This window comes from Plecotus auritus (assembly GCF_963455305.1).
Source record: "Plecotus auritus genome assembly, chromosome: 2".
Taxonomy (NCBI): Eukaryota; Metazoa; Chordata; class Mammalia; order Chiroptera; family Vespertilionidae; genus Plecotus; species Plecotus auritus.
In genome coordinates, this window is record NC_137771.1 from 153,942,890 (window position 1) to 153,959,643 (window position 16,754).

At 37.0% G+C, this 16,754-nt stretch overlaps 1 pseudogene across 1 annotated transcript; it reads left to right on the forward strand.

Annotated features, from left to right (window-relative positions):
• The first annotated feature begins 15,301 nt into the window (after positions 1 to 15,301).
• On the forward strand, positions 15,302 to 16,159 carry LOC308241855 (histamine N-methyltransferase-like; annotated as a pseudogene). The gene has a single exon. The product of its transcript is annotated as a histamine N-methyltransferase-like (transcript).
• Positions 16,160 to 16,754: the final 595 nt, after the last annotated feature.

A 16,754-nucleotide genomic window follows, 5' to 3' on the forward strand; every position in this document is an offset into this window, starting at 1 on the left:
ACCTTCCATATTCAACTTCAAAACAGACAGAAAATTAGACAGATGGAGATAAAATTATCATACCTACTACAGATAAAGCTGACTGCAGAATGTGGCTCAAGATCTGCAGTTAAAAGAGCTGGTTCAGAATTTATCCTAAATGAGACATTGGCATAGCTGGACAAAGGAAGCAAGAGGCAGACTTGTTGGAGAGGGCACCAGAATTTTATGCCTGTGGGCAAACTCCCTCTGAATAATAAGAAGAAGCTAAGCTGGACACATTAGAAATTGACTATTTCTAATATAAAATTACCTAGTCTTTCATCCATGGGTAATGGTACATAGAGAGGAGAGAGGGTCCCCTCCCTAACTCACTATAAGTTTTCCTGTAGGAGAGTAAGGTGGTAAAAAAATGATGAAAATATAAGGACAGGGGAAATTATTACATTAACCATAATAGTAATGGCAACTATCATTTATTAAATGTTTGCTCTCTGCCAGCATTGTACTTTGTATACATTATCTAAATTTATTCTCACTCAAACCTGATTAGTAGGTATTGTTTTTAAACCTCGATTTTACAGATAAGTACACAGAATCTGGAAATCGGGTATCTTGCCTAAGGTTACATAACTATTAAGAGCCAAAATCTGGAACCTGTGCTTCAAACCCCTAGCTTCCCAGGGGGTTAGTGAAGACTTTGAGCTCCTAAGTACTCCACCAAGAAAGCCCAGAAACCGTGTAAGGATTGAGTGAGCTCCAGTTCTATATAGGGGCGCGCAAAAACAGGTTTACAGTTGTTTGTATAAACGCAAGAACAAACGCTGTGTTCCATGTACTCATGATTGTAAACTCACTTTGGCCCACCCCTGTATATTATCAGGGGGCAGGGCAACTGACAAAAGGCCCTTGGCCGAGGTGTAACCTACCTTCTCCACATGGTTAGTTCCACAGTTCCACTGTTAGATAAACACTTTCCTTTAAATCCTCTTCTTACTTCCTTTTTTATAGCTTTATTGAGGTATATTGTTATATAAAAAACCTGCATTTATTTAATGTATACAATTTGATGAGTTTGTTATAGCATCACCACAATCAAGGTAATAACCATATTCATCACCTCAAAATGTTCGCTTGTGTTATTTGCTTGGGGTGTGTGTGTGTGTGTGTGTGTGTGTGTGTGTTAAGAAGGTATAATAGGAAATCTAATTTATTTTTTAAAAATTTAAGTGTACTTGCCACATTTTTTATCCACTTGGATATCTTGGCTATAGTGAATAATGCTACAATGAACATAGGAATGCAGCTATCTCTAAGATTCAAATTTTAATTCTTTTGAATATATACCCAGAAAAGAGATTGCTGTATCATACAGTGATTCTATTTTTAATTATTGAGGAACCTCCATACTGTTTTCCACAGTGGCTGCACAACTTCACATTCTCACCGACAGTGCACAAAGGTTCCAATTCCTCCACAACCTCACCAACACTTATCTTATTTTTATTACAATAGCCATCCTAACAGGTGTGATGACATTTCACTATATAAACTCTTCAATGCAAAAATATAAATTCTTTCACTGACCCTAAGGATTATTTAATTATATCACTTGTATAGAACACATGGTTCCATATAGTAAGCACATATAAAGAAAAGGCTTGTAGGTATAATATTAGTTGTGATCAACATCATGAGCCCAGCATCATTATGCTTTTACCTATATCTACAGCTTCTAATCAATGCTGGTGAGAGACAGCTGTCTGTTTGCAAAAGTATATCCTTTTGCAAGTGTAAGGCAACATAATTCCAAATGGACATACTCAGGATGCAAGATATTTATACTGCCATCAGCCTATAAAAAGCAAACCAAAATATATAGCTAATTAGATTTTTTTACATTAAAGTTATTATACTTCTTACCAATTAGTGGTAAAAGAGCAAAAATAGAATAAAATAAATACATTCACATGTGATTTGAATAGTTAAATCAGAAACAAAAATATTGGGATTTTTTTTATCTATCCGTAAATTTGTTCTCATACCAACTAGCCTTCATTTGCTTTTTTAAACTCTAATTTTTCAAAATATGGACAATAATGCAATATTCCATTAAATAAACACTTTAAAATATGTTTAGAGCACTATTTGCATTAACTATTTTTTGGCAGATTAGGAAAATACAACATAAAAATAGCATCTCAAGAAAAGATTAGAGTTTGGACAAAGGCCTCAATAATGTACCTTTCATCTCTGGTGTCCCCATTTATCATTCTTGCTGTCTTCTCTCTGTTTTACCCTTTCTGCTGCTCATACTGTTGTCCTAGCATACATACTGACCATCATGAAGAAAAAATTACCTCATTAATAAATTAATGTATGTTCCTACATATAATTGTTTTTGTTTTAAGATTAGTCTACAGCATGACTGCAGAGCTAGTACAAGACACTACATCACAAAGTGTAATCTCGAACCAAATAAAGGAGAGTTTGGGAGAGGAAAATCTTGCCAGTTCTCTTAAAACTACACCACCTAAATGACACTGTTTTCCTCCTTCCTGAAAGTTAAGACTGATTCCAAGGATATTAGTTATGAAAAATAATTTAAAGTGTGTAAGTTCAAGAATAAACAGAGTACTAGAGTGCAGTAACTATGGGAAGTTCCCCTGTTCTTTCCAAAGTGGCTTCTATAGACAGCTGATTGCTAAGCAAAATTCCAAAATAAGTTTCATTTTGTTGTTGTCTTTTATAAATGTACATACAACATCCTAAGCTTAATAAAATATCTAACCAACATTTTCCAAGATACTTCCATTTGCCTGACCATGGAAGAGGTACTAAGGATACATACAAATTCATAAAAGGAGCTCAGTAATCAGGTAGGAAACCAGATATGTAAGCAATGAACTAAAAGATAATGTAATAAGGGCTGTACCAGAAGAAACTACACAGAACTGTGGGGGCCCAGAGATGAGAGCAATTGAGTCACCAGGAAGATCTAAGACTTTCTCCAAAGGTGACTTTTTATTGGATCCGAAAATGGATACAGATTTTGATCAAAAGAAAAAGGCATCAAGCATAAAATTTGAGAACTCTACAATGAGGGGAAGAAACAGGATCTGTGCATAAAATAATTTATTTATTTATACCTTCTTTTAGGTTGTAGAGAAAAAAGTAACTATTTCCAAATTCATCTCCTACTTAGAGCTAAAGACATATATATATATATATATATATATATATATATATATATATATATATATAAACTCATGTGCTACAAATATAAACTATTTTTACTGAGAAAATGTATATCAACAGAAATCTAGTTAGAAGTAGAAAATACTAGATATAAGTAAATAGACATCCAGATATAAATTTATTAAATTGTGTTATTGTTATTTTTCACCTAAATAACAGTATTTATTTGCTGTTATTGAATGCCCACCAGTTGCCATATTCTTTACAAGCCACTGGGGATTCACTGGAAAATAAGCCAAAGTAACCTGATATCACAGAGTTTATATTCTTAGAGAAGATGGAAAATAAACGTGGTATAATTCCAAGTCTGGATGACTTGAAGTATCATGCAAACAGCTAAGGTGTAATTACTAGCAAAACCCAATAGTTTTCTCAAGAATAAAGTAGAAAAGCCATATAAAAAATAAACTTTTGACGTAAGGCATTGGGGACTGGCTGAAGCTATTAGAAATTGAGGAGTCAGGATCACAGAGACACAGAATCACAGAGGCGGGGAGCAGACATTCTGTTGGCCATTTTTTCTCTCAGAGCAATTATTGGAAGCAAAATACTGAGAAGTCAGTGGATTACACACCTCTCTGCATGTGCAGGTGTAACCTGGCACTCTTTATATTGACCTCTTTGTGGCAAGGTCTGGGGGACTGGATTTAGGAAATTACACTACCTACAGCTATTGCCATAAGAACCTGTCCTTTGTCTCTGATCTGGGAGTCTCATGACTTCTGTTAAAGGACAGAGAAGCCAACAGAGCTTTAGATAATCTAATGCAGTGGTCGGCAAACTGCGGCTCGCAAGCCACATGTGGCTCTTTGGCCCCTTGAGTGTGGCTCTTCCACAAAATACCACATGTGGGCGCGCATGTACAGTGCGATTGAAACTTCATGGCCCATGCACAGAAGTCAGTTTTCGGCCTGGGCGAGTCTATTTTGAAGAAGTGGCATTAGAAGAAGTTTAAGTTTAAAAAATTTGGCTCTCAAAAGGAATTTCAGTCGTTGTACTATTGTTATTTGGCTCTGTTGACTAATGAGTTTGCCGACCACTGATCTAATGGGACAAAAACACACACACAAAAAAATGGGGCTGCCAATACATTCAACCATCTATGAGTCATCTTAATCCTCTTAGGAGACAATTCTTCATGGGTATCTTTGTTCCATACTAGTTTTCAAGAATGTTTTTATAATGAATAGCCATGGTGTGGGAGGGTGTATCTTTCTCTGGAGCAATGGACAGGTTGTTTATATAAAAATATATATCTATAGGGATCTATAGCTCTATGCAGATTAGTTTTTTTTCTTGAGTAATCTTTTACAGTGTGTATCATTTAAGGAATTTGTTCATTTCATATAAATTGTTGAATTCATGGGCATTGAATTATTTATAGTAGAGTAGTCTATGCTTCTCATAGATAAAAAGATAAAGCTGGAATTATGACTGAAATACAGAAGGGTTTCTTGAATGATCAATGGAAAACTCACAGGAGAGAACCCTGATACCCAAGGACTGAAGGTGGAAACTGCATAAGGACTGGGAGAAGGGGTGGAGACTCAAAAGGGCTGACTGGGCACCCATAGAAAGTAACTGAAGTCCCAGAAAGATATCTCAGCTGTGGGGGTGAGGAGGTGCCACTGAGAACTCTGGGTTCTAATCCTGAAGCTGGGCTCCCCAGCAGAGACCACCAAACTGAGGAGGGTACCCACATAACATCTAGCTGTGAAAAGCAGTGGGTGCTCTCTGCCAGGGAGTGGCAGCTGAAAGTTTGGGCACCCTCTTAAAGGGCCAATGCACAAAAATTCCTTGTGGAGCCACCCACTTTGTGCTCTGGCAGAGGGTGGGTAAGTGGACTGGAGCTGTGAGAACAGAACCCAGGACTGGGGACTCAGGTGATAGAGCTCAGAAGGCAGACACTCCGAGTTTCCTGGGCTGAATCATTCCCTCATGCTGCAGAGAACATCTTTTCCACATAGATATCTGCCTTGCCTGGGGGGAAGACAGTTGGCACACCCTATTGGAAAACACCTTTCCCTGAGGCCACTTAAGAGATTAAAAGTAACAATTAGCCTCCAGGCAGAAGCAACTGCCCCACCCTGTTGGAAAAACTCTCACCACATCTGAGGATGATTGCCTGGGGGTGGGCAATTCAAGTCGGAATCCTATCAGTCTGTAGACCGAGGTGGTCTCTGGATGCTTTTGAGTCTTTGCCTGATCCAATTAGTCAGAAACTGGCTTTAAACACTGTCCTGCACTAGACATTGAGAGGTGTAGAAGATCTACCTAATACATAGTCACAAACCCAAACAGACAACCAAAATGAGGAAACAAAGAAACAACCCCCAAATGAAAGAACTAGCAAATTCTCCAGAAGAAATAAATGAAACAGAAATAAGAAATTTATCTGAAACAGAGTTCAGAGTAATGATGTTAAAAATGCTCAATAGTATGAAAAAATATATAGTATCTATAAAAAAATAATAGTCTGAGATAAAGAATGACATAACACTAATAAAGAAAACATTGGAAGGAATACACAGCAGATTAGGGGAAGCTGAGGATCAAATCAGTGAATTAGAAGACTGTTGAAAATATCACTCAATTAGAAAACCAAAAAGAAAAAAAAAACAATTAAAAAACAGGAGGACAGCTTCAAATGTGAAACGTAACAATATTAGAATAGTAGGTGTGCCAGAAGAAGCAGAAAGGGAGAAAGGAATAGAGAAGGTGTTTGAAGAAATAATGGCAGAAAACTTTCCTAACCTGGTAAAGGAAAAAGTCACATAAGTTCAGGAGCGCAGAGAACCCCAAACAAGAAGAACCCAAACAGACCCACACCTAGATACATCATAATTAAAATGCCAAAAATTAAAGACAAAGAGAGAATCTTAAAGGCAGCAAGAGAAAAGCAATTAAGCATTTTTTTACCTACAAAGGAGTTCCCATAAGACTGACACCTGATTTCTCATCAGAAACTCTACAGGCAAGAAGGGAATGGCATGAAGTATTCAAGATAATGGAAAGCAAGGATCTGAGACCAAGATTACTATATCCAGCAAGGCTATCATTCAAAATAGATGGTCAAATAAAGAGCTTCCCAGACAAAAAAAAAAAAAAAAGGGCGAAAGGAGTTCATCATCACCAAGCCACCATTACAAGAAATGCTAAAGGGATTGCTGTAAGGGATTGCTGAGAAGAAGAAACAGAGAGAAACATAGCCATACAGAATTAAAATGGCTATAAATAAGTACCTCTCAATAATAACCCTAAATGTAAATGGATTAAATGCTCCAATCAAAAGGTGTAGGGTAGCTGAATGGATATAAAAACATGACCCAACTATATGTTGTCTACAAGAGACCCACCTCAAAACAAAAGACACACACAGGATGAAAGTGAAGGGATGGAAAAAAATTTTCCATGCAAATGGAAAAGAAAAAAAAAAAGCTGAAGTAGCAATACTCATATCCGACAAAATAGGCTTTAAAAGCATCATGTTAAGCGAAATAAGCCAGTCAGAGAAAGATAAATATCACATGATCTCACTCATTTGTGGAATATAATGAGCAATATAAATTGATGAACAAAAATAGAGCCAGAGGGGAAAAATATCCTAGAATATAATAGAAGTAATCCTGTTATTTGCAGATTTTTAACATTTCCTACAACTTTTGTGATATCATACTATGTTAGTACAGTTTTGGTAATATTATTATACTTAAAATCCTTTTATTCTTGAAATATTAATGCTTATTGCATGTAATATTATTATATGTAAGATCATTTTCTTGAATAATTGGTGTTTATTGCATGTAACATCATATTTAAAATTGTTTTTCTTGATATATTAATGTTTATTCCATGTAAAATTATTATATTTAAGATCATTTTTCTTAAAATATTAAGGTTTATTGCATGTAACATTTCATTTAATATCATCATTCTTAAAATTAAAAAACTGAAAAAAAGAAGATAAAGCTGTGTTTCAATGAATTTTGTCAAATTAACTAGAAGTATTGAAATTAAATTAGCAAGCACTCTTAAGTTTATAACAGTTTATGTCCTAATTAGTAAATAAGTAACTCATATTTGGCCTCAATAGTAGCTCATGGCATTTGAGACAGAAAGATTAGGTGTATTTAGTTTGAATAAATCACCTTAGGAAAAAAAATTCTTGAAAATCTTGGAAAATAGAAAGTTTGGAGGAAGGTTGTTGAACTCAGGTCAGTTTCCTACCAGCTACAAAGGCTTGTTTATAATTAATCTGATGGTGATAAAAAGGCTTTTAATTAGATTTCCAACATGAAATGGGAAAGGATAGGCTTGGGGTCTGAAACACAGAAGAGTTCAGCCATCTGCTGCCAACTAGCTCTTGCCAACATGTGATTTGCAAGTTAAATTATGCCAGCCGATGACATATGGCACTATTTCATTCTTTAAATATCTTACTCAAAATGAGTTTGCTGCTCTGCCACTTGGCTAAACACTAAATGCTCTCAAATGCTGAGGTTGGACTTTCAGAAGTCACAGCAGTTGCCATCATTTTCCTTAGTAAACAAATCTAAGTAAGGAACACAGATCTAAGTTGCTGCCTCATGCGTTGTTGTTCTGTGAAGTGACTATGAGTTTGAGAAACTTGACCACTGAGATGGTCGCATTTAGAATTTACAAACTTAAAATTTTCTTCACAGCTTTGGAGTAATGAGGTAAAGGAGACAACAGTCACATCCCTAAGTTTCAACCCATAGCTGAGGAAAGAGGACAGGTGGTCTAAAGAAAAGAAGTAAGAAATCTATTTGAATCCATGGCTTCCTCTCAAGCATGATGTGTTTATCACCTGGCTAAAGAGTTGAGACTTATACCGCAGAAGCTCTCAAAAATTTAAACCATCAACACATTGCACAACAATGTATTCTTACCCCAGTGGCTTAAAGCTGAAAAGCTCTGTTTCTCTCAAGATTTCAGACTTGTTAACAGCTACAGTTTGTCCTCAGATATATTAATGAGACAGTCTGTCTTGAATTAAGGCCACAACCTTTTCCAGACCCTTTAATCACTCAGTCTGTACAAAAATCTCCATAAACAGTTTTTTCATGACCTAACTAAACAAACCTACATGTGCCAATAACTATAACTGTGTGTGAGGATATTTTTACATATATATATATATATATATATATATATATATATATATATATATACACACACATACATACACTGAGTGGCCAGATTATTATGATCTCTGAACGCATAATAATCTGGACACTCAGTGTATATCCTATATAATAGAAGGCTAATATGCAAATTGTTCCCTCAACCAGGAGTTTAACCAGCAGGCAGGCCAGCCAACCACCCATGTTCCCTCCCCCTGGCCAGGCTGGCCGGACCCCACTCATGCATGAATTCATGCACCGGGCCTCTAATATATGTGTGTGTGTGTGTATATATATATATATATATATAAAATATATATATATATATATATATATATATATATATATATATATATACTGAGTGGCCAGATTATTATGCGTTCAGAGATCATAATAATCTGGCCATTTAGTGTATATATATATATATATATATATATATGTGTGTGTGTGTGTATATATATATATATATATATATATATCCTATATAATAAAAGGCCAATATGCAAATTGACCGAACGGTGGAACAACTGGTTGCTGTGATGTGCACTGACCACCAGGAGGCAGATGCTCAATGCAGGAACTGCCCCCTGGTGGTCAGTGCGCTCCCACAGAGGGAGCACTGCTCAGTCAGAAGCCCTCAGCCAGGGAGCCTCTTCCACCTCCGCAGCAGTGCTAAGAATGTCTGACTGCCAGCTTAGGCCTGTGGACCTAAGCTGTCAGTTGGACATCCCCTGAGGGCTCCTGGACTGCAAGAGGGCACAGGCTGAGCTGAGGGACCCCCTGCCCCCTGAGTGCACGAATTTTGTGCACCAGGCCTCTAGTATACATATATATATATATATATATAATTTAAATTGATTTCAGAGAAGAAGGGAGAGGGAGAGAGAGATGGAAACATCAATGATGAGAGAATCATTGATTGGCTGCCTCCTGCATGCCCCACACTGGGAATTGAGCCCAAAACCCAGGCAAGTGCCCTGTGCAGGAATTGAACCGTGACCTCCTGGTTAATAGGTCAGTCATGTGAAGATATTTTGACAAGACATTGGCCTGTATATCATTAAGATAACACATAGATATAAACTGGTTTTGTGGTAAAGCTGGTGAACATTCACTTCCTAAAGGAAGGCCAAAAACATTGATATATGAGTTCTTGACAGAGAATTTGAGTGTCCTCAGCCAATCACAAATTTCTCTACCTATAATCTACAGGTTCACCTGCAGGGAATGGACTTGAAGCTATTAGAATGGAATGATGGGGCCTATTGATCATGCTTTTGTCCCTTTTGTTTGTATCACCTATTCATCCATACATTTATAATCTAACTTATTGTTACCAATAGGAATTTTCTTTAGATAAGACTTGATCTCCTGACATACTTGTAACATTTTCCCAAATTCTCACTGTGGACTACATCATTATAAAATCAAATTTTAGCTCCCCTTTCTTTTTACTATATTAATCTGAAATAAAGCAAAGACTTTATGGCTTTCCTGACCAGGGCAACTTATCTTAAGCGTCCCATTATTGTTTGTCACTGCAATCACAAGAAGATTTAAAAGTCCTTCAATGTCTGCCTTAACCACCATTTGATAACTATTCCTCCTAAACTCAAAGAAATTCTGAAAATGCACTGAATTTAATGGCTCATAACAGGATGTGATCAGGAGTGTCCATCTCCACTTACCTAAGGAAGGCCAATTAGAATCATCTTCAGTGGTTGATAAGGCTGCTGAAGAAAAGATGCTTTCTGTGAGATCACAATCTTTTTTTAAAATATATTTTTATTGATTTCAGAGAGGGAGAGAGATAGAAACATCATTCATGAGAGAGAATCATTGATCAGCTGCCTCCCACATGCCCCACACTGTGGATTGAGCTCACAACCCTGGCATGTGCCCTAACTGGGATCAAACCATGACCTCCTGGTTCATAGGTCAATAGTCAACCACTGAGCAAGATCACAATCTTTAAAGAACAGCCGAGTCAGGAGCTTCCAGGAGCCACCTTGACATGACATGGAGATAGGCTGAGAATAAAGACAAGAAGAGGTGAGCATGGAATGATTTAGAGTTGTGTCCTCTCAGCGTTGCCACCAGCCACCTGTGGCTTTTTACACTGCACTTCATTAAAATTAAATCGAATCATTCATTTCCTGAGTTGCTAATAGCCTCACATCAATGCTCAATAGTCATACAGGCTGATGTATTGGACAGTTCAGAAACAGAACATTTCTTTCATCACAAAGCATTTGGTCAGACAGCATGATCTAGAACAGGGGTGGGGAACCTTTTTTCTGTCAAGGGCCATTTGGATATTTATAACATCATTCACCGGCCATACAAAATGATCAACTTAAAAATTAGCTTGCTATATTTGTTCAACTATTTAATAAACTTATCCCTAATGTCCTGGCAGGGCAAGACCAAATGATTTTGCAGGCTTTATAAGGCCCAAGAACCAGACATTCCCCACCCCTGATCTAGAGGAAGAAAGAGTGCTCACCTAAAGTTGGATCCACCTTAAATTCCATTTTGGCTTAAGCTAAAATAATGAAATCTTATTTAAGTTACATTTCTAACCTTTGAAAAATTTATGAGCAGAAGCTAGCCCTCAGGCCTATTTCCCAGAAGCAGAGTCAGAAAACAGACAACAACCTTCTCACATTTTCCCAATTTCTTACCCTGACCTTTCCTGACAAGTCTCAGCCTCACCCTCCCCTTCCCCACCCATTGGAAGGAGATCTAGGGGTAGGAGTTTGGTAGGTGTTACCACAAGCCATTATCTACATTTCAAAAATAAACAAAACTGGGCCCAGTTAGAACTAATAACAGAGGAAAGAGCTGAGCTCCATTCTGATTTTCACAGAGGTGTCTGGGCATTTTAAAAGGAGAATAGGGTGTAGAGAACGGGAGTAAGCAGAAATTAAAATTACAAAGGGTAAGTGAGTGTAAAGGTGATTAGAACAGACAGCTATCCACTTGCTGGGAGATTACTGAAGTTATCCTCCCAGAGAGCCTTCCTGAAGACTATATCTCCAAGGAATGGCTTTCATTCAGGTCCTTGAGAAAGAAGCTCCTGCCTTGTAGAAGATACATCTATATCTCAAAGGATTAGAGAAAGGATTCAGTACTGTAAACCCTTTTTAGTAAATGTTCTAAGAAAGTGAGATCAGGTGTTGACTAGAACCAACAATCTATTCTTCTGATAGCCCTAAGCTTTTCCAGACAGGGATTTCAAAAGGGACTTGGTTGTCAGGAACCCCGGACCTTAGGCTATCAGAAGCCATGTTAAAGTTTGGCTAAGCTAGTTAGTGCAGGGATTTGAATGAAGTATTTGTGCCTGGAGTTCTTTGTAGTTTTTACTATACAGATTTTTCCAGAATGTATAGGCAAACATAAATTACGTAACTTAATACACAAGGTAACCCTCTGATGTAGGAATTATTATTCCCATTTTATAGTTAAGGGAACCAAAGCTCAAAGGGCTTAAATCACTTGTCCAGGTCACATACTAATACACTGAAAAGCATATTGGAACCCAGATTTCTCTGAGAAAATACCATGTTTTTCCTCATATCACCCATAACTTTGTCTCCCTACAGATCTCCCTAATTTTTCATGCACGTTTCTGTAACTAGTTTTCACAAAAGTGCTCTTGCCTTTAAATGACAAAGCCCATAACATATGAGTAGGAAAAAAGAAACCTCACAAAATGTCAGAAACTTGTGATTAACAGGCAGCAGGTGTACAAACTGAAAATGTGAGACTCACATCCATTGTCATCTCAGCAAATGGCTTGTTCCCAAAGTTGCTGAAGGGGGAAATTTGATTATCTTTGCTTCCCCAGAAGACTGATAAATCGAATTCAGACTGCTATTGTTCCAGATACAGCCTGAATCTTCCATAGGATTTTAATCAGCAGCAGCATTATGTAGCATATGGGAGCTATTTGGCTGAAAGGAGACTCCAACTGTCAAGGGTACATCTGCCCAACATGAAAGGAAAATAATAATATGGAATAATAGTACTTTCTTATCCATAGAGAAGCTTCCCTCTGAGAAACTCCAAGGTTTATGTTCCTATATCTTCATAGCATCCTGTTTGGTGGGTCAGAGAACTACTTGACTGCATTCCTGAATGCTGACTGGCTGATTCCACCATTTTCATCTATTTTATAGCTCTCTCTCTATTCCCATCTATAAATCATATCTCTTTTCAACTTTCTTTCTCTTCTGTTATCTTTAGTTTAATGAATAACTTTCACCCATCCTTCCTCATTTATACCCCTCTATCCTTCATTCCTCTTTCTGACTACCAATTCTCTTTCTTTTCTACTCTATTTTATTAGAAGCCTAGATGGGAAATCAGGGTTGATCAGAAAATAATTGTATAGCTCAATATATCATCCTTTATAATACATTAGTGGTCAAATGTAGAGATCACTTCACTTATTCACTCCCATAGTCATCCAAAGTTTAGTGATATTTGTTTCAGGATTCAAAGATGAGTAACATGGAGCCCTTTCAAGCATGGAAAATAAATATAAACAGCTAATGACAATGCAATGTGATAAGTGTTATCATCTTACTGAGCCCATTGAAGTATAGAAAAAAACAAAGAAGGTTAGCAATGTGGTGTCTGTGGTGGCTGGTTCCTAGAGCTTTCAGGTCTGGTTCTAGAGCCAGGCTCAGAAATCAAACATAAGGCTTCTTTTTATTCCCCTTTTCTCTCTCTTGATCTTTCTTGACATACCTCAACCACCACACACTCAGAAAGGTTGTGAAAGGATCTTTTGAGAGATTACTTAACAATCTTACTATGCCAGAGAATGGCATTGACCAAGCAAATCAGTGAGTTGGTGAGTCAGCTCTTTATTTTAAGTTACCTAGGAATGAAATCAAAAGCTCTTGGTATATATTTTTTTTCTAATTGCAAGAAATTTGAAGAATGAACTACTGGTGCCATTAGGAAGCAAAACAGGATTTAAAATAAAGTGTCAAGACCTGAGTTTCACATCCCTGTATTTTGTCCACAATGTGAAATCCAAAGTGGTGAGCTAGCAAATGTCAGTATTATGCCCCCAGGTAACAGACAGACTTCAGCAGATGACAGAGAGAAGGATGGCTGAGAAGAGAAATGGCCAATGAATGACATACTCCATTAGCGTTAGAGCATGTCAGAAGATGTGATTTCCTTCCCATGACCCTAGGTCTAGTTAACTAACTCCAAAATTTCAACTGCCAGAAGTTATAGGAGTTGCTTTTTTCTACCATGGTATTGATATCAAAATACTCAAGCCACGAAAAGGAATGCCTAAAGTAATGAGTGCTTACAAAAGAAAATCTACATTCATTTTTTTTACAAGGATGGGAATTCAGTAAAATAGTATTCTTCCAGAATCAATAATGAGAAAAACAAACAAACAAAACCCTCTTCCATTAGCATCAAATCTTAAGAACAATCAGGCAGAAGAACAATTCTGGGTGTCTCAGACAAGGCCTGAAAATAAGGCTCTAATCACCTGCGATTCTGAGAGGGGTGATAGTGTTGAGGTTTTATATTGAGCATAAAAATTAGGGTCAATAGGGTCAAGGTAAGATTGTAATATAGTCCATTAAATTTTATAAATTGAAGATATAATCATTTTTTCCTGCTTTTATAAACACAGTGCCTGGGACAAAATAATGCTAAATAAATGTTTGTTGCATGCATGAATGAGTAAACAAATAAATAGATACTATTACCAAATGCTTCAAAATAAGATTAAAAATGATTTGCTTAAAAATTTGTAAAAAGACTATAACAGACTGTCCTTGACTTAATGAAGGTTCAGTTAGAAACCATATTTCGAATTTTGATCTTTTCCCAAGCTAGCGACATGCAATAAAATACTCTCTCATGATGCTGGGCAGTGGCAGTGAGCTGCAGCTCCCAGTCAGGCACACGACCACTGGGGTAAACAGTATTCTACATTGTACCGGGTTTTTAGTGCTTTATGGATATTGTGCTTTGTGTTTGCATATCCCATCATGTCTGCAAAATATTACATTACCTCTATCTCTCACTCAAGTGAGAAGAAGAAAAAAAGGAAATTATTCTTGAAATGAAACTCAAATCATTGCTTAACTATTCTGAACATATTTAATGTAGGCTACTCCAAGCTATGACATTCAGTAGGTTTGGTGTATTAACTGCATTTTTACTTATAATACTTATTATTAATTTATGATGGGTTTATGGTGGGTTTATAACCACACCATAAGTATATTAAAAAGCCACATGCAAGGAACTAATGAAAAAACTATATATAAAAACTCCCAAACTTCCATATTAAACTCCAAAATTTATGAATCTTGACTTGCACAGACAACACTGCTCTTTCAAAACTGATACGAATTAGGCTTACTGGCTAACTGTTCAATAAGTATCCCCAAAAGTCCCATTGTCTTCACACAACATAATTTTTGTTTGTTTGTTTGTCTGTTTTGCTAACATCATTGAGGGAGTGGGATTTAGGGACAAAGAGTTCTGCACTATGAAGTTATTCAAGGACCCTAATCTTTTATATCTCCTACCACAAAGTTCTCTGTTGGATGCCCTACATTCAGCCAGCAAATGGTGGAAGGCAGTAAGCCTGTGGCCAGTGGTGTAGGAGGTTTTGTGGTCCAGGCATGAAGATAAGGACATCAATCTCTGCTCACACTCCACTGGTCAGAGGTCAGTATTTGACTTTAAGGTAGAATGGCTGAAGAGTTTCATTTTGATAAATAAATAACAGGCATTGTCCATTTTTAAGAGAGGAAATTTCCAGGATGAAAGTGGGAAATTATACTAGCCATGCTGAATAAAAGAAATTAGCAAGGGGTAAACTAGAGACAGGGAGACCTGATAAGAAGCTACTGCAGAGAAAACTAAATATGGCCTCTTCCATGAGGAACCTGTTTCCTGATCACAGCAGATATGTGGAATCTTTTCAGAGGTTTCTCAACAAGTCCACAGAATACCAGTGCATGCAGGAATTCACGGATAAGAAGATGCGAGACAGAATTGCAAGGATCGGAGACAACAAATCAGAAATTAAGATTCTAAGCATTGGCAGAGGTGTGATGAAATTGATCTTCAAATTCTCTCCAAAGTGCAGGCTCAATACCCAGGAGTTCATATCAACAATGAAGTTGTTGAACCAAGTATTGAACAAATTTCCAAGTACAAAGAGTTTGAAGCCAAATCATAAGACTGCAAGGACATACTAAAGTTTTCTTGGTATAAGGAGACATCATCTAAATATCAAAATAGAATGATGGAAAAACAGAACTTCAGAAAAGGGACTTTAGTCATATGATTCAGATTATGTATTATGTAAAAGACATCCCAATTATCCTGAAATTCTTCCATAGTCTCTTAGATACCAAGGCTAAAATTCTCATTATTCTTGTGTCAGGAACCAGTGGCTGGGACAAGCAATGGAAAAAGTATGGATCCCTCTTACCCTGGAATGACTTCTGCCAGCATGTCTCATCGACCAATCTCACTCAGATGCTGGACAAGTTGGGGATTAAGTATGACTGTTATGACCTTCTGACTGTTTCATTGATGGCAATGAAAATGGAGATTTGCTTTGGGTTTTTTGACAGAAACATGCAACTTTAATATAAAAGTACCACTTGATCTAAAAGCAGAAATGTGAAAGCTTTGAAAGAGCCTGAACTCAGTGTAAAAAAAAAGAAGGAAAGTTCTTTTCAATAACAGTCTGTTTCATAGTAGTTGAGGCATAAATATCGATCATGAGAGTGTATTCAAAAACTTAACTTTAAGCAGTGTTGATCATTTATTTCTGTATTAAAATTACAAATATATCTCAAAATATAAATAATTGCCTTTTATATGTAAAATCTAGAAAAATTCCAAGACATTCTTGGACTTCCATGTACTATCTATAATAATAAAAGTATAATATGCTAGTTAGACCAGATATCCTTCCCAATGACTTTCCGGATGAAACCAGGGCTGTGAGGGAAGCCCGGGTCCCGAGTGCCAGAGGGAAGCTGGTGCCAGAAGCCGCAGGAAGGAAGGCTTACTTTTGCATGAATTTCGTCCATTGAGCCTCTAGTCCAGTGGTTGGCAAACTCATTAGACAACAGAGCCAAATATCAACAGTACAACGATTGAAATTTCTTTGGAGAGCCAAATTTTTTAAACTTAAACTTCTTCTAACGCCACTTCTTCAAAATAGACTCGCCCAGGCCATGGTATTTTGTGGAAGAGCCACACTCAAGGGGCCAAAGAGTCGCATGTGGCTCGCGAGCCACTGTTTGCCAACCACTGCTCTAGTCCTATATAATAAAAGGCTAGTATGCAAATAGACGGAAC